The sequence below is a fragment of the Poecile atricapillus genome, chromosome 2 (genome assembly GCF_030490865.1).
Source record: "Poecile atricapillus isolate bPoeAtr1 chromosome 2, bPoeAtr1.hap1, whole genome shotgun sequence".
Classification (NCBI taxonomy): Eukaryota; Metazoa; Chordata; class Aves; order Passeriformes; family Paridae; genus Poecile; species Poecile atricapillus.
This window is the reverse complement of record NC_081250.1, coordinates 82,747,546-82,770,532: the sequence shown is the minus strand read 5'-3', so window position 1 is coordinate 82,770,532 and position 22,987 is coordinate 82,747,546. Positions and strand designations below refer to the sequence as shown.

General features: G+C 42.8%; 1 long non-coding RNA gene across 1 annotated transcript; it reads right to left on the bottom strand.

Annotated features, from left to right (window-relative positions):
- Positions 1-16,339: 16,339 nt before the first annotated feature.
- On the bottom strand, positions 16,340-21,948 carry LOC131575712 (uncharacterized). Its single transcript, XR_009276840.1, has 3 exons — positions 21,903-21,948; positions 20,973-21,063; positions 16,340-16,420 (listed from the first exon to the last, which is right to left on the bottom strand). It is a non-coding gene; the product is annotated as an uncharacterized LOC131575712 (long non-coding RNA).
- Between the last annotated feature and the right edge of the window lie 1,039 nt (positions 21,949-22,987).

Below are 22,987 nucleotides of genomic sequence, written 5' to 3'. Positions count from 1 at the left end.
TCCCTAAAAAAAAGATTTAAATAAATGTCCTCATCTGTGGGATATAGAAGCTGTCTCTTTTACCTTGTGTTCTTATCCCAGTCAAGTTTCTGCAAGGAGAAATAAATTTTTGATAGTCCACTTTTCAAATTATATGATAAGAACAAAGTTACCTGTTATAAAAATACACATTCAGTGCTGGCTGAATTATGAGCTGCCTGTTGACTAGATTTGCAGCTGCTGTGAATCATGAAAAATTACGTAGAATAAGTGCCCATAAAAAATGAAGAAAATCAGAACTATTAATTTTCACTAGTTAGATGCTGTTGGATTGAGACACAAACACCAGGATTGATTAATATTAAAGTTTGGATCAGAGCCTTTCCCATGCCTGAAGGACACTCCAGTTTCATACAGCACATTTCCAGATAATAAGAAAAATCTCCAAAGCCACCAAGATAGATTACTTCTCCTCCCTGAGCTCTTGTTATCTTCAGAAGTCTAATCTGGAATTGCTTGACTCCTGTCAAGTTTCATGTCACTGATGCATCTCTTAAGGAGGAATATTTTGCTCTACAGTTCAATAGAGTACCGTGACACAAAAAGGTCTTGAGCACAAATAACTTTTGAGACCCAATGTTGTTTTCATTCTCAGATCTTTCTCAAGCCATGAGAAGACTATGCTTTTGTCAGACTTGAAAATTGAAGGAAAAATCCATGACCACATTTGAAGCAAGGCAAGGAGTTATCCACAAATGTAGGCCAATTCTACCTCTTGTCAGATCCAGCCTATCAGTTTCAAGGCAGGTGGCAAGACACGTCTGAAGTCAAACCAGGCAGTCAGTCCAGAGCTCAGGCATAGCAATTGGGTTCATGGCCCGGAACACAGCTGTGCCATGATATGGTTAAAGACAAGTGAACCTACAGCACAGAGCAGACTAACAGGGACTATGTGCTGGTTTTGCATTAATTGACATTTGGTGAGGAGGGAAGAAGCCGCCCACGGAAATTATCTTTCTGAGAGAAGCTTCTGAGAGCTTCCTCTGTGCCTAGCAAAAATGAATTGCTGGCTAGCTCTGAGAATTGATGACCTATTAAACCATTTAGAAAGTAGGTCCACCTCTGTGAGATCCACATTTTAAAGAGAGGCAAGCCCGGGAAAGCTCTGTTGCTTCCAGCCTTGAAGAGGTAACTGGGTGCCAGTCAGGTCGGCCCCGCTCTGCCACAGCCCGTGTGGCCTCTGGGGCTGGGCCAAGCCCCAGCAGTGGCCGGGGTGGGGGGACAGGAGGCCATGGGGCCCCAGCCGATGCTGGGCCGGGCTGCAGCCACTGACATTTTGCTGACACTAAGCCCTGCCCCGCTGCCAGCCTGGGCCAAGCTGGAGTCCACTGGGCCCCAGGAAAGCTACAGACCAGGCCAGACCCCCTCCACTGTGGCCTGTGCTGCCCCAGTGGCTGCCAGGCAGAGGGAGAGGAAGCCATTGGCCCTTAGCTGAAATTGAAGGAAGCAGTTGCCAGAGACCAGCCATGGGGCCAGAGCAGCCGCCACCATTCCCATTCTGGCTGGGCCCCTGAGATCTTGGCACAGCCCCCAGTGCAGCCTGAAATCCATCACTGTGACTGCTTTGGCCAGCGCCTGGTAGAAATCATTATGACCATCCACAGGCCCCAGGCAAGATATTAACTTTTTCACTTTGCAAAACATTGATCCTCTCTCGAGTGAGAGAAAAGTGAAACACGTCAAAAAACAACATGAAGACAGCAATGTCAGTAAAGAAGGAGCCAAGTCCCAGAGGGAAGGAGAATGAGGAGATGCCTTTGTATTGTGCTGAAAGTTCTTTTGGTAAGGCAATGGAGATGGACTATGATACACTAGAATATCCCCTTTAATTAATGAGAAAGTATGGGGGGATGGAGTGTTCAAACTGTAGACATGAGTAGAGGCGTCCATAATGAAGCAAAGCAGACGTTGAAGCAGCTGTGATCCCATGAGAAGCTTGAACCGAGAGAGTGAGATGAGAGTGATGAAGACCCTTTGCCCCCAGGGAGAGAAGAAGATCTCTGTTCCCAGAGATGAAGATGATTGCAGAGATAGATGAAGAGAACCTTTGCTCAAAATAATACCTCATAAGTTGGCTTGGCCTATGAACTCAGCTGTGGAAAGGCTGTGAAAATGGAGGAACTTCGCAACTGCAGATTTTCTGGGTGGCTGCTATTCATGGAAATTTAAAAGTCATGAGAGAACTGCTTCTTGTGGAGAAGTCTCCATGGCATGGCAAGAGGAACTCTGTTCCCTACAAGAACTGATGAAAGACTATTGTAGAGATGGTAGCTGATGGAAAATCCTAGATTTTGTCTCTATGTTGTCAGTTGGGAAAGAAAAGCAGTCAGGCAGGGAGAAGTAAAGGGTTCTGAAGGTTTTATTCTCATTCTTATTATTCTTTTAGTTCTGTTAATAAAGTTTTCTCTATACCTTTTAAGTTTTGAGCCTGCTTTGCCCTCCTCCTAATTCATATCTCACAGCAAGAAATGAGTAAATAATTCTAGTAGGTGCACTGGTGATTTTAGCCAGCGCTAAACCCATTACATTATTTGGTGCATTGGCTGGGAAACTTAGATTGGAAAATCTAAACCATTACAGACTAATAGCATAAGATGGATCTTAAAAGGGCCTGGACTCATGAGCAGAATGGGTGGATGGCCAAGGGCCTCTCAGTGCCCTCAGTGGTCTGACACATCTTGGAATTTTCAATGGCGGTCACTAACATTTCACAAAGAGAAAAAATGAGATTTTGGGCCATGAAGCTTTCTCTGAGTTGATCATGAGCCTTAGAACTTCTTTAGATGCATCCCACTGTCATCCTCCATCTTTCAGTGTGCAGCCTAGCTGGAGATAATTTAAGCAACTATCTTCATTATCTGCTTTTTCTCCTTATTTTTCAATGGTACCTTGTTTACTATGTACCATTCCCTCTGATAAAAACCCAAATATTTTTTATTGAAATATTATTGTCCTAAATTTATCATAATACTATGAACATGCATAATATATTGCTACTGTACCTTCACAGTACCCCTGAGGGGGAGGAAATTGTTATAGAATCAGAGACATTGTACAATTAATCTAATTTAAAGCTGCAAGTACTTGGTACAGTCACAAATCAGAAAAATAAATTTAAATCAGGCCATAGAGCCTCAGTTAAGGAATCAAAGAATAGAGGAACATAAATGAGTTATTGCTTTCAGGTAACTTCATCTACTAATTTAACAAGCATCCTTACATGAACACTGAAGAGGCAAGACTAAGCCGACTAATCAGTGCTTAATTTTCTTAATCAGGAGACTAATGTGATCTCACATGGCCCTGTGCCTTGATGACACCATGCCTTCAAACTCTGGCAGTTCTATCTCTCTTATACTATTCTGTTTCACCTACCAGGCAAATACATCTAGTGTGCTGAATTGGATATTGAAGAGAAAAAGAAGAGATTTTTGCACTGAATGTAAATGTTCATGCTTCTGAACTTTGTCTGTGAAACGACTACTTCCTTTGTGTGACATTTGGAAGCCTTTCATCTGTTTTTAAAGAGCACAGATCCCATCAGAGAAAGGACAGTCACAAAGCCCATCATAAGCAGATCTCTTGCACACCTGTGTGTCACTAAAGATAATGGAAAGACAAACACCAACAGCTGCTGTTATCTTCTGCTTAAATCAGCCCTGATTACACAGATGTTTGTTGACAGCAGAGGAATGATAAAACTTCAGAGTTGTAGACACCATTAGACTATCAAGAGTGGGAAGACACACAATTTGCCACAGGCTGTCATCTCATCACAGTCTTTTTTTCCAGTCCCCTTTTTTTCTTGTATACCTTTTTCTGTCTCAGCTCCCCAAGGGATAAAACCAAGAAACATTGTTGCATTTTGAGGCTTAGGGAAGACATTATGTTCAAGAGACACACTGGGTCTGTGGCTTAGTATATCCATATGTTTACATGAGTGACTGCTGCATAGCCCCAAGGATATTGCAGTGGAGGGCAGATGTACTGAGGCATGCTCTGGTGGGCATACAGAAAAAGCATTATGGAGAAACAAATGTCAAAACAGGATGATTAGTTTTGTTTGCTACACTAGGTATAAGGAGACATGGTACTGGGTGAGAATGAACATCTCCACAGATAGGATCATGCCGTGGCCCTGTTGGGTGCTGCGGAAGAGGAGGATTTCCAGCACCTGAAGAAGCATAATGTTTACGTGCTAACTTGTATTTCTCTTCCTATTTCTGTTGTGTTACTTTTTAAAATTATTATTAAAACAGTTTTGTTACACTATTTGCTGCTGTGTCTTTCCTACTGAGATTCAGAAAGAATGTTGCACCCCTCCTGGAGCACAGCAACTGTATAGCTAAAGGAAGAGGAGGGGAGTAAACAGCTCCTTTATGAAGCATAAAAACAGTTCATACTGTTTACGTTAAGAACTTTAATGGTGCATGTAATTTAAGGCTTGGAGGGCTAGAGCACCTCCTGTGATATGGAGCTGTTAAACTGTACAGTGAAGGAATGGTGAGAAACATATGTGTTGTCATGCCACTCCCCCATGACACTTTACATCTTTTTGCATACTGAAGAAGACATTATAGGGTGTTGTGGCAAATGTTAAAGTTTATTTGTGGTTGTATACTTAAGTTTATCAGTTATATGGTTCATTCTTGTACTCCCCCCTGTTCGTCCCAAGTTAGTTTATCCCTAAGACTTGTATCCTCCCCTGAACTGCCCTTCATTGTAAACCCAACCCCTTATTCCCGAACCTTCCCTGCCTGTCACCACAACCTTGCCCCTACCCCTTGTCCATCATTGTAAACCCTGGCCTTTGTTCTGGATCCTTCCCTGTCAATCCCCTAACCCTCAAGGCCCCATTGGCCTACGTGACTGGTCCTCTCCTCCCCCTCATCCCTGTTGGTCCCTGTATTTTAACCCCCTCCCATTGCTCCTCCCTCCTGGATTTCCCATTGGCTGTTTGTTTGTACCCTCCCTTTGTGTTGCTGCTGTTTAAAATTCTGGGCACAGCTGCACTTGGAGCTCTTTGGTCCCTGATTGCCTTTAGCAATAAACTTTTCTCTGCTGGAACCTCACACCAAGAGCTTCCTCCTCCTCCTTTACCCGCTCCTTGACTGCAGCTGACAATCCTACCTGTTGAGCACAAGGCTCAAAGGTTCTGCTTTTTGGCACTGATAAAGTCAAGGTAGTTCCCCACACCTGGCATGGCTACTGGTGTGTTTCTCTGAGCTAGCCTGAGCTCTTGGCAGAACTGCATGAATAGGGATGTTGCATCATACTTCATAGAGAAAGCATTTCAGCATTTGCATATAAGCTTAGCATTATGTACAGCTCTTTAAATAATTAAAAAACCAAAATAAGTGGAAAACATTTTTGCTGCACTGCCTGCCTGTTTTACTCTTCCTTGCCTTTGTTTTATTCTTCCTATTACTTAGAAAGACCTTTCAGGATGGGTAACCTATTTTGTACCAGTAGAACATTAAGTTTTACTATTAAATTGAACTGCTGTGAATACAAAGCAAGTCAGATATTTTACTGCAATTCTTTATTCTGTTACCAGGGATATCATCAGTGGAGTTCATTAAATACCTCTATCAATTCTAGTGAAGACTATCTTCACCTCATCTGGAGAGAATACTACATTTCTCAGCCTGCTAGATAAAACAAACAGAAAAAAGAAAGAGCCCAGAGAAACTGAATTATCACTTTAAGAAACTTCCTCTCTCTTAACCACTCTATGTTTTGCCTAGATTCTCTGTTTTTTGCCCTGTGAAGAAGAAACTGTTGATTCAGTGGTTGGTTGTTATCATGTTGAACTCTCATCATTGAGGAGATTGGATGATAAAATATATTGGCACCTCTGAATCTTAGCTGATTCTTCTCAGTCTTTTCTATTCAGACTGTGCTTTCAGATTAACCAGGAAAAAAGGATTTTTTCTCAGGAATTTAACTTCTCTTTTAGTTCCTTGTCAATAAAGAGGAGAAATAAGGAGGTAAAAAATCTTAGATAAACTCTTCCTAGGTAAAGGTGAACTTGAGTTCCCCTGTGAAGTCATGTGTCCTGTTCCGCAAATACCTACCTGAACTGAGTTCAGCAGGGTTGAGGACTCTTACACCAGGGTCAGAAGACTACATGGTGTCTCCATGGAAATTATGGAAATGTACTTCTGACATCAGAGTGTGGTCAAGTGTTCTGCAGAGTAGTTCTGCAATTAAGTAGTCCTAAAAAGCAAATCTATAGTATCCAAACATTCATGAAGCTTTTTGGAAATAAATGTCAGGCCTAGGAATGTACAGCATAATTTCTTTAGAGAAGCCAGATGTCTTTTTGTTTGGACAAGCTTATACATTTTCATTTATACATTTTGTTCAGGCATTTGGATAGCGTAACACTGTGCATATTAATACATGCTGCGAATTATTTTATCCCCTTAAGAAAATTCAGAATGCAAAGGAGAAGGGGTAATTTTGCCAGCTTCCTTGTCGTAGACTTTGGAGCAACAATGACTATGAATGAGTTATTCACTCAGAGATTTGCAAAACCTGTAGGAAGATAACAGGTACAGGGAGACAAGAGATTTTAATGAAAAAGAAGAAGTAGGGGTTATTTTAATAATTGTTTGCATTACATTTTTTTCCCTAAGCAAAAATACCATTAGTAGAACAACTTCTACCTGTGAAATCCAAATTAGTGACACCAATAGGGACTCCTATTTTCAAGATATTTCAAGAATAATATACTTTCCTATATTTGTTTTCATCCTGCATGAAAGATCCAGTCTTGTATCACCCAAAGGGTTATTAGAGAAAACAGGAGGCATGAATTTTCACAAGCACAACAGAGCAAAGGGAAAAAGTAGCACTTAAAAAGAGAATTCTGAATAGATGTAAGGAAGAAATTCTTCAGAACAAGATCACTGAAATACATTGTTTGGGGAGGCTGTGGAATCAGCATCCTTGGAGATGTTCAGTACTTGTGTGGACAAGACCTGGAGTAACCTGAATTAGTTTTAAAGAGAGTCTGTAACTGTGCTTGAATCAGAAGATTTTCAGGGTTCCTTTGAGTCTAAATGCTTCTATTATCCTATGATCTCAGTTACACCACAAAGTGATAAGTAATCAGAAAACGACAGGACAAATTGCTGGATTTTCTGAGAAAAGGCATGGGACTGCAAAAGCACATGAGGATTAAACAGCAAAATGTGTTGCCTCCTGAAAAGAAGCACTGAAAAGGAGTAGAAGAGGGAGCATGTTGCGGCAATGATGGCTGCTGAGTTCAGAAAATCTTGGAAGTATTTCACATGCTGTGGATGAATATGTGTAATTTTGTTCAGTGGGAAGTCATTATGTAAATATTGAGGTAAAACAATATTTAGATAGCTGTATAGAAAAATGACGACATTTGCTTTTCCATAATGCTGAGCAAGATAGATTCCAGTATTTGCATTTTGAGATACAAACTGATTACTTACTTACAGCACTTTCTGCATTTAAGACACTAAATATTAGCCCAGATGATTTTAGATATAAAGGTACTTTAATATTTCAGTTCTGCAAATCTCTGTAGTAGAAAAGAAAAGCAGAACACCAAAATAAGCAAGTGAGTGACAAGATGTTATCAAATTTACTGCTGTCTTTATTTATCTTTGTTTGTCTCTGCAGATTAGGTGCCTGTAAGAAAGAGTCCTTTGAGACTCACAGGAAAGCTCTCTCCAAGCCCTGCGATAAAGGTGGGTCTTGCTGCTATTCAGATTTTTTCTTCTACGCTTTCTTCTACACTTTTTTCTTCTACACTTGCAGAAAAAAAAAAAAAATATTAAGAGATGCAAGCAGCAGTTTATAATTTGCTAAGGTATCCTTGCCTGCAATACTCTGTACACTGGTATGACTTTTTTTTTTCTGGGCATAGTGTGTGGCTGTTATGTCTTGCTAAAACACTGTCAGTCTCTTGGGTTGGAAAAGCCAGCAGTTTTCAAATTCTTCTTCTAAAGAGTTTTTTTGTTTGGTTCTACACTTGTAGAATTATAGTACAGGTGAGATAAAATGACTGTAATTTTGTAATAGACATCAGTGATTCATGGCATCAGAACATAACATGCAGACTGGAACAGACCACAATATTGTCAAAGATAAATAATAACATTGACAAAAACTATTCAAATTATTTAAATCTGGAATATTGAAATCTGAATGCATGCTAAGGTAGATTCCTTTTAGAGTATCTATGATATTAATGTAAAAGGAAACTTATAATTTCTCAGTTATAATAATTTTAATTATGAATGATTGGACCACATTCAAAACAGGATATTAAAAATGGCTTTGGTACTCTGAACGTCTTTTGGCACGGAATTTGAAACAATATAAAAATAACATAAAGGGTCTCCACTGCAGTGTTCTCTGGAGCCATCTTTCATTGCCAGCATAACCTGATGCAGCAGAAGATCTGGAACCAGTTTTTAGAGCTGCAAGAGACTGCTGCCTTACAATGGGACCCCAGGTTCATCCATCCTGCTTCTCCCATTTGACTGACTTCACAGGATCACAGAATCACTAGGTTGGAAGAGAACTTCAAGATCATCAAGTCCAACCAATGCCCTAATACTTCAACTAAACCATGGCACTGAGTGCCATATCCAGTCTTTTTTAAAATACATCCAGGGATGGTGACTCCACCAACTCCCCAGGCAGACCATTCCAGTATTTAATTACTCTTTATGTGAAGAACTTTTTCCTAATGTCCAACCTAAATTTCCCTTGTCATAACTTGAGACTGTGTCCTCTTGTTCTGTCAGTTGCTGTTTGGTGAAAGAGACTGACCCCCACCTGAGAATGATAAGGTCACCTCTGAGTCTCCTTTTCTCCAGGCTAAACAACCCCAGCTCCCTCAGCCGTTCTTCATAGGGCTTGTGTATCAAGCCACTCACCAGCCTCGTTGCCCTTCCCTGGAGGCACTCCAGCATCTCAACGTCCTTCGTAAACTGAGGGACCCAGAACTGGACACATAACTCAAGGTGAGGCCTCACCAGTGTCAAGTGCAGGGGAAGAATCACCTCCCTGCTCCTGCTGGCCACAGTATTCTTGATTCAGGCCAGGATGCTGTTGGCCCTCTTGGCCACCAGGGCACACTGCTGGCTCATGTTCAGCCGGGTGTCAACCAGCACCCCCAGGTCCCTTTCTGTCTGCGCACTGTCCGCCTTTCCTTTCCTTTCCTTTCCTTTCCTTTCCTTTCCTTTCCTTTCCTTTCCTTTCCTTTCCTTTCCTTTCCTTTCCTTTCCTTTCCTTTCCTTTCCTTTCCTTTCCTTTCCTTTCCTTTCCTTTCCTTTCCTTTCCTTTCCTTTCCTTTCCTTTCCTTTCCTTTCCTTCCCTTCCCTTCCCTTCCCTTCCCTTCCCTTCCCTTCCCTTCCCTTCCCTTCCCTTCCCTTCCCTTCCCTTCCCTTCCCTTCCCTTCCCTTCCCTTCCCTTCCCTTCCCTTCCCTTCCCTTCCCTTCCCTTCCCTCCCCTCCCCTCCCCTCCCCTCCCCTCCCCTCCCCTCCCCTCCCCTCCCCTCCCCTCCCCTCCCCTCCCCTCCCCTCCCCTCCCCTCCCCTCCCCTCCCCTCCCCTCCCCTCCCTTCCCTTCCCTTCCCTTCCCTTCCCTTCCCTCCCCCTCCCCCTCCCCCTCCCCCTCCCCCTCTCCCTTTGTCAGAAGTCAGTGGGCACAATTGTGGGAAACAGAAAAATTAAAACTCCTACTGACACAGAAGGGTTTCATTTACAGATGTGTGTGTAAGTGATCTATCAGTTTATTGGCTCAAAGACAGACACAGTGTGGCAAAATTAAGCTAAGGCGATATGTTACTAAGTAGAAACAAGTTTTGTGTTAACTGTCTATTGGACCAAAATGTTATGTATTGCTATGCGAGGAAGAAACCCATGACTACCCTGAGCTACGGCTGACTTGTTGCTTCTCTCCAAATCTCATGCCTTCGAGACTGATATCTTATCTGACTTATCTGAGCCATAAATAATCTTAAATAGCATGGTGGTCCCATCCCTCATTTTTGAACTTGACACACAATATTCTCTCTTTTTTCCTCCAACATGTTCAGAAGTGTCACATTTGAGAGCAGTATCTGAAAAAGTTCTTGTGGTGCCAGAAGACATTTTTAATTCCAATTCCATTATAACATTTCTGGAAATAAATTCTGCCACTAACAGTAATTAAAGAGACCTTCAAACTGTGCCTTAGGCTGTCCTTTCATGTTTGTTTTCTGCTCAGGCAACAAAACTGATCATAACAGTAATACATTCTGCTGATATATCTTAAAGGCATATGTTCAGCAAAAGGCCTTGCTCAGGTTCTAGATTCCCAGCTCAAATAATTAGCAGTATTTGCTATTAAACCAGAAAGAGCTGAAATTTTTAATTCCAAATGTTTAAAAAGTGTATATTACAAGAGTCATGTCATACATCCAACCTTACTACAACCCTTTCCCAGGGAACACTTTTTCCCTCATTTCTGGCAGATCACTGTGGCTGTCTTTAGTGGTTAAGATGACATTTTAAGAAAGCTTCTAAGCTTGAGGAATGGGAGCAAGTGCTGTGCCTTTTCTGCACCCTCTCAGGAAACAGACACCTTTCTTCTCTCTGAACTCCCTTGAGAGTATCCCAAATTTTGATCATCCTTACTCTTCTCACTGTGTACCCCTTTTCTAACAAGTTCCCTTGATTCTCTTGATTTTGCCTGATAGTGACTCTAAACCCAACTGGAGCAAAGCAGAGAAGCAGACATTCATTAAGACTTTCTTGTTTCAACCTCAAATGCCACAGCCGCTATTAGAAATAAGTAATCAGAATTAAAAAAAAAAAACAAAAACAAAACAAATCCCAACACTATCACAACCAAAGCTAAAACTAAAACCCAACAAAGAAAAAAAACCCCAAACCAAATCAAAACAATCATGCAAAAAAACCCCAAAAAACCAAAACCCAAATCCCAACACATATATTTTTAATACTGTGTGTGAAGTTTGGATTAAACTATAATTAATACCATTTCAAGAACGAAATTCACAAAATAAAGTTTAAAAAATAACGTTTTCCACAATTCCTGATATTACATCTGTATCTTGCTAATGTGACAGAAAGTACTACAGAGTCCAGCTTTTCAAGTACATCCTTTCACTTCTCTTAAGACCCTTCTAAAGATATTTGAAACATTATCAGTAGAATAAATGTTATTTGGACTGCAGTTAAAATAATTATCAATATCAGTAGTAGTCCAGAACATGTTTTTTATACCTTCGCGGAGCACATGCAGCAGCCAATGTCTTAACTGAACAGCTCAAAAACAGATTGTGTAGGTTCAGTCTAAAATTTGGAATTTATCATGTACAGCTGAGAACAAAATTCTAAGAGTGAAGTAATCTCTTCAGCATGCTGTAATTGAAGCAGAGCAGGAAAACAAGTTCAAAGCTGAGAGTTTTTAAATAATCAGAAACACAAGGTTATTTGCATAATGTTTGGTTCCTTAAAAATGTAACAGAACCGAATATCTAAAAGATTATGCGTGCTGCAAGGTAGTACGACTGTTAGCAACTGGTTTTTAAATACATTTAAAGATATTTAAATCGATTAGCATGACTTAGAAGTAACTTACAGAAATAAATAACAACACATTTTCAACTTCATACCATGTGGAAAAATACTAATGAGGTATCTGTGAAATACAGAGGCCTTGGATAGGTGATTTATATAATGTATATTAATTTAAAATAGCAGTTTAAAATACTCTGTAGTTTTACTCTTCTGAAAGGAAAGATTTTGTTGAAAAAAGAATAGAAAAATGAGATGTTACGACTGTAGGAAAATTCGATCTGGATGGTTGACTTGAACCCCCAGAGTGACCCAGCCAGCTCAGTGATGGGGTTTCTCCTCACTCTGGCTCTGAGCCAGCAGATGTAGGATTTGGGGCTCTCTGATTCACTTCTGGAATTCAAGTCTCTCGAACAAGTAAAGAAACAAGGGGTGAACCTCCTCTGCTGAATTCTGTTCCACAGTTTATTGCTGTGAAGGGAAATCCAGAGAGCAAGACAAAGGGTTTGGGTTCGGGGGATTTCTTTTAACAGGGTTTCTCGGAGGGAGGGAACATCAGAGAGAGAACCAATTATTTCTTCAGATAGCACATTTACAAACTTTCTACAAATCAAGGTTAAACACGCTAAGATAAGAAATAACAGACACAAACTTCTTCAAATGCCTACAGAGGTGTAGGAGTAAACCCACAGAAGAAGCAGAGGGGGAGAGAGAGGGGGAGGGCATGGTTTCCTGGCAACGCAGGAAGGAAAGAAAGGGAAGGTAAGAATGCCCTCTCGGCTTCCATAGCTGGGACACAGGAACCGGAAGGAAACTCAGAGGTAGTCTGAGGTCGGGAAAACAAAGCCACGAGCTCCCGCACCGGAGAGCGGGGTCCCGCCGCTACTACCCTTTCTCGGGCTAAAGAGACTCCAAGCTGCTGGAAGGGCTAGCGGGGTTTTTTCTCCACTCTGTCGTTCTTCTTGCTGCCTCCCGCTGTCTCCCGCTGTCTCCCGCTGCTGGGCCGAGAGGGAGGGGAGGGTCGGCCTGACCCCCCGAGGCAGCAAGGACACAAACAAAAGGGTCTGAGGAAGAAAACTTTGGTAACCATGGTAACTTGACTCTTGGTTAGAGCTGGGAGAAAAAAAAGCGGGGGGGGAGAAAGAAAAGCCGCGACTAGAAAAGGGGGTAAAATACATTCCAAGCTATCAACTACTAACATAAAAGAAATTAATAATATTCTCCATGAGTCTACAGGTTCTTGCAGGAGCCTGCTCCAGCATGAGTTTTCTGTGGGGTAACAGCCTCCCTCAGGTATCCCCCTGATCTGGCATGTGCTTCACAGGCTGCAGTGGATCTCGTCTCCACCATAGGCCTCCATGGTCTACACTGTGGGCTGCAGAGGAATCTGGAGCACCTCCTCACCCGTTCTTCCCCACTGATTTTGGTGTTTGCAGGGATTTTGTTTCTCTCATATATTGCCACTCCTCTCTCTGACTGTAGTTGCACAGGTGCTGTTTCTCCTTCTTAAATACGTTATCCCAGAGGTGCTGCTCTGATTGGCTTGGCCTGGGCCAGTGGCAGGCAGGTCTGTCCTGGAGCTGGCTAACATTGTTTGTTGGACATGGGGGAAACTTCTGGCTGCTTCTTACAGAAGCCACTCCTGTAGCCCCCCCCACCCCCCCACCCCCCCCGATACTAAAACCTGGCCACAGAAACCCAGTGCAGGATATTTTGGGAGGCAGTGCTTTGCTAAAGGCAAGGTAAACAATATCCACTGAACTCCCCATACCCACCAAACTTGTCATCTCATTGGAAAAGTTTGATTAAACATGATTTTCTTCTTATAAATCCATGCTGAGTGCTCCAAATCACCTTCTTTTTCATCTGTGTGGAAATGGTTTCCAGAATTAGTTGCTCCATCACTTTCTCAGTGAGACTGACTCATCTGTATCTCCCTGGGCCCTTCTTGTTGACTGATTTGCTATCTGCATCTCAAGAAGCTCCTCTAATCATCACAGCCTTTCAAAGGGAATTGAGAGTGGCCTCATAGTGTGGTATTATGATAACATCTGCTATTAGTCTGAATATCATAACATCATCGTAACATCAGCTGTCGGCTGACGTAATTCAGAAAGAATTAGCTGGCTCGGTCCAAGCCATAAGTATGTCATAATAGGGAAGAGATGTCCTGTGCTATATAGGTTCTAGCTTTTCTCTCTCTGTTATTTGCTCTTTGATTTTAGACAGTATTTTCAGTACTTTTTTATGTAGTTGCAAGACCTGGAAATGTATTGTTTTTGAAGAAATGAAATCTAAAGTAACCTCAGAACTGTATGCAGTCAAGCAAAAGGAATTTTAATCTCTGTGTCATGTATCATGACAGTTTAATGAAAGCTTACGTTCTGACATTGCTACGGCTTCACAAGTCAAATATAAGACTTCTCATTCACCCAAAGTGGAAATTAATCTTTAGCACATTTATAATCTTTTCTCATCATTAAAACGTCTGTAATTCAGACATTATTTAATAAAAACTGCATTCTAAATACTTTGATATGCGAAACTTACTGCCTTTTATTCAGATATTTTTGAATAGTTTAAAAAGTAATCATATTTTATTGTGCTAACTGCTCACTTTAAGCTCATTGAAATGGTAATAAGGGAGAAAATGAATTCATTTTTTTCATTAATTTTTCCTGTGGTTTCCTTAAGTATTGAACCATTTCCCTTAAAATTTTTCTATTGATTTGCGCAGTCATTTCTCTGGATCATCACCACCCATGTATTTGATGCCGAATTTTGCCCCAAAAGGCGATGAATAACTGTCTAAGAGACGCAGTTTAAGTCAGATAGACAGGAGGTATTTTATTAGCAACGTGCACGTTGGGGAAATCTCTAAAGGGAGTTTTCCAAAGTCTTACAACAAAAGCATGCCTTTTATACAGTTTAGGTTTGGAATTACATCATATCAATGCATATTCATATGGGGCGTGCCGTAGGCGGGGCGTGGGCGGAAACTTCTATTTTGAGGATCTTTTCGGGGGTCGTTCCGGTCGGCCTTCATCGTGGGCGAGGGTCTCCGAGGAGTCTTCCTCCTTAAACTTTTGAACTTCTTTCCAAATTTGGTCCTTTCCCGGTGTAGTTGGCCGAGTTCCCAACCTCCTAGGGCCAACTTATCATATTGACATTAGGCATGCTTTAGCTTTGGCTTAAATTACGCTTAGTCCGGTGATTTTTTTATCCTTCTCTTTCCCTCCTGTCGTTGTGTTTATTACTTCCAGATGTTCCCTTCATATTCTATGTTTTAACCCATTATTTCTCGAAGGCTATCTATTTTATGGCTTCATTCCCCCCTTTTCTTATGACTTACGAATTCTTTCGTCAAGGTCTGATCCTAAGAGTGCTGATGTCTAATCCTAAGAGCGCTGATGCGCTCGTACCATAGCCCAAACCATTTGGGTCCTTTTCATTATGATCCTTAGCTTCCACCACATGAAAATATTTGTAAAAGTTAAAACCAACAAGGCTCCAACTACCAATATCATTGGGGGCACCAGGTAATTGAAAACCTGTGTGGCTGTTGGGGAAAATCCTGTGAAGATACCCCACCAATGATGCTGGCCTACTTGTTCTACTTCGGTGAGGACATTCTTTATTCTTTCTGAATCATGTTCTACCTGCCATACCATCCGTGTAGTTGTTTGATTCACTCTTTGCACCAATTCCTTTACTTTAGGGTGTGCGAGCATTGCTTTGAGAATTTTGACATCCATCCCTATTTGCAATTCTGGTATTTCTCGATACAGGTTAAAATCTGTGTTAATTAGCTGTTGAGTAGTTATTGGGACAGTATAATGAAAATCGCAACCCACTATTTTGGTAAAGTTGCATACACAAAAGTTAGTATTGTTAGTTTCCTCTTGGCAATTATCTATAGTGACATTGTCACAGGCTGTCCGTACGCAAGCACACCCATTCCCTATATAGTAAACTTGTGACTGTGTTCGATTACGCAAAAGCACTTCAAAGGTGCACACTCTATTCTCAGCATCTAAGCATAAATCTTCTGCCTCTACTACAGCGTTTTCGCAAACATAACCTAGCTGTCCTCTAGGAATACATGCTTCTGTGCTAACCGATTGCCACTTATTTTTGATATAATCATAACTGGCCCAAACATTGTTTGCATTCCGCTGGTGGAGTGGTTTCTTGGGGCAAGTCTTTGGGGCTGTGATCCGGTTGGATCTTCCCGGAAATCACTCCACCAACATGAAATTGGGCCCTTTTGCTGCCTCCAAATAGTGGGCTTACCCATTTTTACCGGACTAAAGGTAATTAAGTTATGTTCGGATGCTGACTTCCCCAAGGATCGAATTGTCAATACTAGCTGCTTTGTTCTTCCTTCCACTGAGTCAAGCTCTCGACACCCAATTTGGATTTGGTCTCCCTTGTATGCTACCATGGAAGATTGATGCCATAATTTACTTGCGTATGGCTGATTGTTACGTAGGGCATATACCTCGAAATAGGGTCTCTTCGCTCCCCATTCTGGGTGGATACACTGGTGTGCGTGAGACCATGGATCTATCGGGTCAGAGTCTCGGGGAAGAACTATACTTATCGAGAGTCCAATGATCAGGGTTGAAAGGGCTTGAGGTGAAGTCAAGGTCATGATGTCCGTTCCTCTTGTTTACTCTCTGGAGCTTTCTTGACCCGCGAGTAATGAATCCACGTAGGTCGCTCCTTGATCCGGACCGCGGTGAAGGTAGTCAGCAGCACTTGGAAAGGTCCTTCCCACTTCTCTTGTAGGGGTTTTCCTAAAAGATTCTTAACATACACCCAATCACCGGGGTTAAACGGATGCAATTTACAATCAGGTTGTTTAGGTTGGTGCTCTTATTACCACGGTAGCATTCTTATCCAATTGTTTCCCCACTGTAATTACATAATCATAAATGTACTGGTTACCGATTTGGCCTATGGCATCCCCGTTTACAACTTGCATAGCATAAGGTCTACCATACAGGATTTCGAATGGGCTTAGCTTCTCTTTTGACCTTGGTTTGACTCTCAGCCTCAGCAGAGCAATAGGCAAGGCTTGATACCATAATGCTTTGCTTATTGCTCTCACCACTTTCGCACAGAAGTGTGTACCCCTATCCGAGGAAATACTCTTCGGTACCCCAAACCGCGGAATGATTTCATTCAACAGTATTTCGGTCACTTCTCTTTCCTTGTTTGTCCTGCAAGGGAATGCTTCAGGCCACCCAGAAAACGTATCAGTTAATACCAACAAATATCGGAGCCCCCCTTTTCTTGGGAGCTCAGAAAAATCAATTTGCCATACTTCACCTGGGAATTTACCTCGACTTATGGCTCCTTGGTGTATCTTGGTTCCCGTATTCGGGTTATTTCTCAGGCACCGTTCGCACTGGGATGTTACGTGCTTTATAGTAGTAAATAATTTCGGTCCTGCTATCCTGGTTTGCAAATATTGGTAAAGCGGATCCAAACCCCAATGGGCCTTCTCATGTTCTGCTTTTACAAACTGCCACATCACATTTCCTGGTACTACTAACTGTCCTGTTTCCAATTGACCCTAACCATTTTCTAATATTTTGCCCTTATTTCTTTGAATCCATTTATGGTCTGATTCCTGGTAATCTGGCTTGATACTGATATCCAGGTCTCCTGGTATTAGGGCCATTATTCCCACTTCCCTAGACTTTGTGGCAGCCAATTTGGCCTCTGTATCTGCCTTTCTATTTCCTATTTCTGGAATAGTATTGCCTTTCAGATGTCCCTTACAATGCATTATGGCCACTTGAGCTGGGAGTTGGACCGCCTCTAGCAATCGCAGAACCTCTTCTGCATGTTTGACTGTTTTCCCTTGTGTAGTCAACAGTCCTCTTTCTTTCCAGATGGCCCCATGAGCATGTACAACAGAAAAGGCATATTTAGAGTCTGTCCATATATTGATTTGCATATTCTCTGCCAATTCCAGAGCTCGAGTCAGAGCTATCAGTTCTGCCTTCTGGGCTGAAGTTCCTGTGGGTAAGGGGTTCGACTCAATTACCCTTTCTGTAGTAGTGACCGCATAACCAGCCATTCTTACTCCTTGCTTCACGAAGTTGCTGCCATCCGAGAACCAGTTGTCCGCATCTTCGAACGGCTCTTCTTTGAGGTCCGGGCGACTGGAATAGACAGCTTCAATTGTCTCCAGGTAGTCGTGTTCGATGGGTTCTGCTGGGGCTCTTCCTTCTAGAAATGAAGCTGGGTTCACAATGTTAGTTACCTGAATGGTTACGTCATCTGATTCAGCCAGAACGGCCTGGTATTTTAGGAATCTGGAAGGCGACAACCAATGGTTGCCTTTCTGTTCCAGCACAGCTGACACGGTGTGGGATACTAGTACAGTCACCTTTTGGCCCAGCGTGAGCTTCCTGGCCTCTTCTATGTTAATTATCACTGCGGCCATTGCCCTCAGACAGCCTGGCCATCCTTTGCTTACTTCATCCAATCGCTTAGAGAAGTAGGCCACAGCTCTCTTGTGCGGTCCCAGCTGCTGTGCTAGGACTCCTAAGGCCATCCCTTGTCGTTCGTGGGAGAACAGCCAGAATGGTTTTGATACGTCTGGGAGACCTAAGGCTGGTGCTCTCATTAGTTCCATCTTCAGCTTCTTGAAGGCTTCTTCTGCCTCGGGAGTCCAAACTAGGATACTCTTAGCCTCCTTCAACAAATCATACAGTGGTTTAGCGAGTATCCCGTACTGGTAGATCCATAACCGACACCAACCTGTCATCCCCAAAAAGGCGCGCAGATCTCTCACCGTCTCTGGTTTGGGCATCTGGCAGATGGCCTCTTTCCTAGCTGCTCCCAGGGATCGCTGTCCTCTGGAGACTTCGTATCCCAGGTACACCACTTGTGTCTGTACCAGCTGTGCTTTCTGTCGAGAGACTCGATATCCATTTAAACCCAGGAAATTCAGCAAGGAAATGGTCCATTCAATGCATTCTTCCTCTGTCGCTGTTGCTATTAGGAGGTCGTCTACGTACTGCAGAAGGGTGCCATCTCCCAGCGGCCTTTCCCACTGTTCTAGTTCCTTGGCTAACTGATTCCCAAAAATCGTAGGGGAATTGCACCACCCTTGGGGCAACACTGTCCAGGTGAGTTGGGTCTTTCTTCCACTATCTACAGATTCCCACTCAAAGGCAAAAATCTTTTGACTCTCGAGAGCTAAGGGGAGGCAAAAGAACGCGTCTTTTAAATCTAATACGGTGAACCAGGCCAAATTCTCCTTCAGTCTGGTCAAAAGCGTGTATGGGTTAGCAACTACCGGATGCAATGCCTTAGTTATTTCATTTACTGCTCTCAGATCCTGGACTAACCTATAGGTTCCATTAGGTTTCTTGACTGGCAGGATTGGTGTATTAAAATCTGATTCGCATTCTACCAATAACCCCAGTTCCATAAACCTTCTGATTGTGGGCTCAATCCCTTTCCTATCTTCTATCCTCAGAGGGTATTGTTTCTTTCTCACCGGTTTTGTCCCAGCTTTAAGTTCAACGACAATCGGTGCTGCTTGTTTTGATTTTCCAGGTATATCAGTAGCCCACACCAATGGGTACATCTTGCTCAGGATTTGCTCGAAATTGTGGCTTTCAGGTTTAGGCTCCACACAACTGATCGTTAGGCTTAGAGCTGTAATCAGTTGTTCTTCATTTACTTGAAACTCCAATTGGTCTTTGTTAAACTTTATTACGGCCCCCAAGTTCTCCAATAAGTCTCTCCCCAGTAGGGGTTTTGGTGAATTTGGTAAATACAGGAACTGATGAATTCCCATTTGCTTCCCAATTTTGTATTTAATGGGTTTCAAAAGTAAGCCTTTTCTGGTTGGCCTGTTGCTCCCACAACTTGCACAAATTCATCACTTTTAGGTACAAATTCTTGGTTTAAAACCGAAAAGGTTGCTCCCGTATCAATCAAAAAGTCTAATTCCTTTTTACCCTCCCCTAGCTCTATACTGCACTAGCCGTTGATAGTGTTCCGCGTTGCCCGGGTCCCACTCTGGTTTACTGCTGAGAAAATTATCTTCTAGTCTCCCCGATAATAGTTGGGCATGTCGCCTCCCCGTTTCCAATACGAGTTCCCTTTCCGTATCTGTCAACTCTGACAACATCACTTCTATATCCTCCCAATCAATATCTAAGTTCTTTGCCATTAGTTCAAACCTCTTTGCTACTCCCTCTGGATTCCTCCTGAAGTTCCTTGCCTCATCCCTCCAATTGTTCAAATCACTCGTCGAGAATGGCACCTTTACTCTAGTCTTTTCCCCTACTATTGGCATAACTTGTCGGAGAGGAGCTATCGTGCGATTCCCTTTCTCCCCTTGCTTTGCTTCCCCCCGTGCCACAGATCTGGTGTAATACGAGTGACTGGTCCCCTCCCCGGGATTTTCTTCCTGTGCCTCAATGCTTTCCCTATTCTTTCTCTTCTCTTTCTTCTTTCCCCCTTCTTGCTCTTCATTTTCCTCTCCTATCTCTATCACACAATCCATCCGATTCTCATCCTGCGTCTGTCGCCTCTTTTGTATCTGCCAGCTCTTATCCTGTCCCGGGCTGCGGTTCCTCTCATCCTCTGCTCCCCCTCCACTTCTCTTATCCTCTATCTGAATTACTATGTTCAGTTTCTGTGAGTTACTCTCTGCCTCCCTTTCGCATGCCTCATTATCATTCTTCTTGCTGTATCTCAATTTAGGGACGTCGCCTCCCGGTGAATTGCTTTTATCCCCAGTCCTTGGTGCACTGGTTTCCATTCTACAGACGCCTCCATTTCTGGAGGTGTTGCTATCTCCATATGGACTGAGCTCGGGTATGCTACGTGCCTCCCTTCGGCTCTCTGCTTCTGACCCACTGCCTTCCTCCCCCTCAACCTCCAGTGTGGGTGGGCTGTCAGCATTCATGTAGCTCCCTGACCCCTGTGGACTATCTAGTCCCTGAGGGCTGTTTTTTCTCCCGTCAATCTCTGATTTTAATGGGCTGCCCTCCTTCCAACCCCGGACTCCCTCCCAGGTCCTTCCAATGCTTTAGGATGCACCCTAAGGGGGTTTTCATATTTACGTCCTTACTCTGTTGACCTCCCATGACTATCCCCTGTATCTGCGTTTTCTGTTAACCGAAACAGTCCCTCTCTCGCAACCACGATATGCTGATATATTTTAACACTTCATGCACACAATCTCAATCGCTTCGTCCGTTTCCGACCTGGCTTCTCGCGAAGAACAGGAAATGCGGAGCAGGACTCCCTCTCGCTTCGCAGCTACGCTGCGTCTCACTCACCCTCACATACAACACACACTTATAAAATAAAATTGTTTTACCAGGTTTGGTCATAAAAAAAGTCGCCCTCAAACTGTGAAGTACCGGCTTCCCAAATTCAAGGCACGTAGACAGCACAATGCGCGTTTCAATCTATTACATAAAGAGTGACAAGATGTCTCCTATAAAACTTTGCAACAAACACATAAAACGAACACACAAAACACATACAAACACCAATGGTACCAAAACCTATGATGTCCGAGATATCGAACACAAATGGTACCAATTAGGGACAAACACCAATAGTACCAAAACCTATGATGTCCGAGATATCGAACACAAATGGTACCAATTAGGGACAAACACCAATGGTACCAAAACCTATGATGTCCGAGATATCGAACACAAATGGTACCAATTAGGGACAAACACCAATAGTACCAAAACCTATGATGTCCGAGATATCGAACACAAATGGTACCAATTAGAGACAAACACCAATAGTACCAAAACCTATGATGTCCGAGATATCGAACACAAATGGTACCAATTAGGGACAAACACCAATAGTACCAAAACCTATGATGTCCGAGATATCGAACACAAATGGTACCAATTAGAGACAAACACCAATAGTACCAAAACCCATGATGTCCGAGATATCGAACACAAATGGTACCAATTAGGGACAAACACCAATAGTACCAAAACCTATGATGTCCGAGATATCGAACACAAATGGTACCAATTAGAGACAAACACCAATAGTACCAAAACCTATGATGTCCGAGATATCGAACACAAATGGTACCAATTAGAGACAAACACCAATAGTACCAAAACCTATGATGTCCGAGATATCGAACACAAATGGTACCAATTAGGGATTTTTACCAGGGCGTCCCCTGGTTTACCCTTCGGTGGTCACGTCTGACCCCCGTGTCCCAATAAAGCGCTTTAAACCAAAACCAATAAACAATTAAAAATACCTCTTAATTGGAGCAGGAGATGCAGGGAATCCTTCCTCTGCCGAAGAGCGCTGGTCCGGGAGGGGAGTCTCTTCTGACAAAAATCCGTCAGGGGCCCCAGAGGGTCCCGGCCCCGGACCGGCTCTTCGGAGGGAACCCCTCAAAGTCTGAGTCTCCTGTTTCGTCCCATCTGGGTCGCCAGAACTGATGCCGAATTTTGCCCCAAAAGGCGATGAATAACTGTCTAAGAGACGCAGTTTAAGTCAGATAGACAGGAGGTATTTTATTAGCAACGTGCACGTTGGGGAAATCTCTAAAGGGAGTTTTCCAAAGTCTTACAACAAAAGCATGCCTTTTATACAGTTTAGGTTTGGAATTACATCATATCAATGCATATTCATATGGGGCGTGCCGTAGGCGGGGCGTGGGCGGAAACTTCTATTTTGAGGATCTTTTCGGGGGTCGTTCCGGTCGGCCTTCATCGTGGGCGAGGGTCTCCGAGGAGTCTTCCTCCTTAAACTTTTGAACTTCTTTCCAAATTTGGTCCTTTCCCGGTGTAGTTGGCCGAGTTCCCAACCTCCTAGGGCCAACTTATCATATTGACATTAGGCATGCTTTAGCTTTGGCTTAAATTACGCTTAGTCCGGTGATTTTTTTATCCTTCTCTTTCCCTCCTGTCGTTGTGTTTATTACTTCCAGATGTTCCCTTCATATTCTATGTTTTAACCCATTATTTCTCGAAGGCTATCTATTTTATGGCTTCATATTGAATTATCTTTGCAAAGTAGCATTTTCTTAGAGGAAAGTTTGAAAATTTCCTGGACTTTTCATATCAATGAAGAACAAAACTGACTTTTAGACTCCTCTCTGAGATCATCTTCCTGTAAAATCGGCTTTTTCAGATTCCTAAGATAAAACATTTACGATGCCTAGTTTTCTACCATGAACTTTGGAGGAAGCCCAGTCCTCTGGCAGGCCTCCTCCCTGGTGATATGCCCGCTAAGATAAGATAAAACCGCCTAGTCACAGTGACTAAGCTGTGGACCCCTTCCTGCTTCAGGACCCCATGGTATCTCCCTGTTAACTACTGGTCATCTTATCCCAGT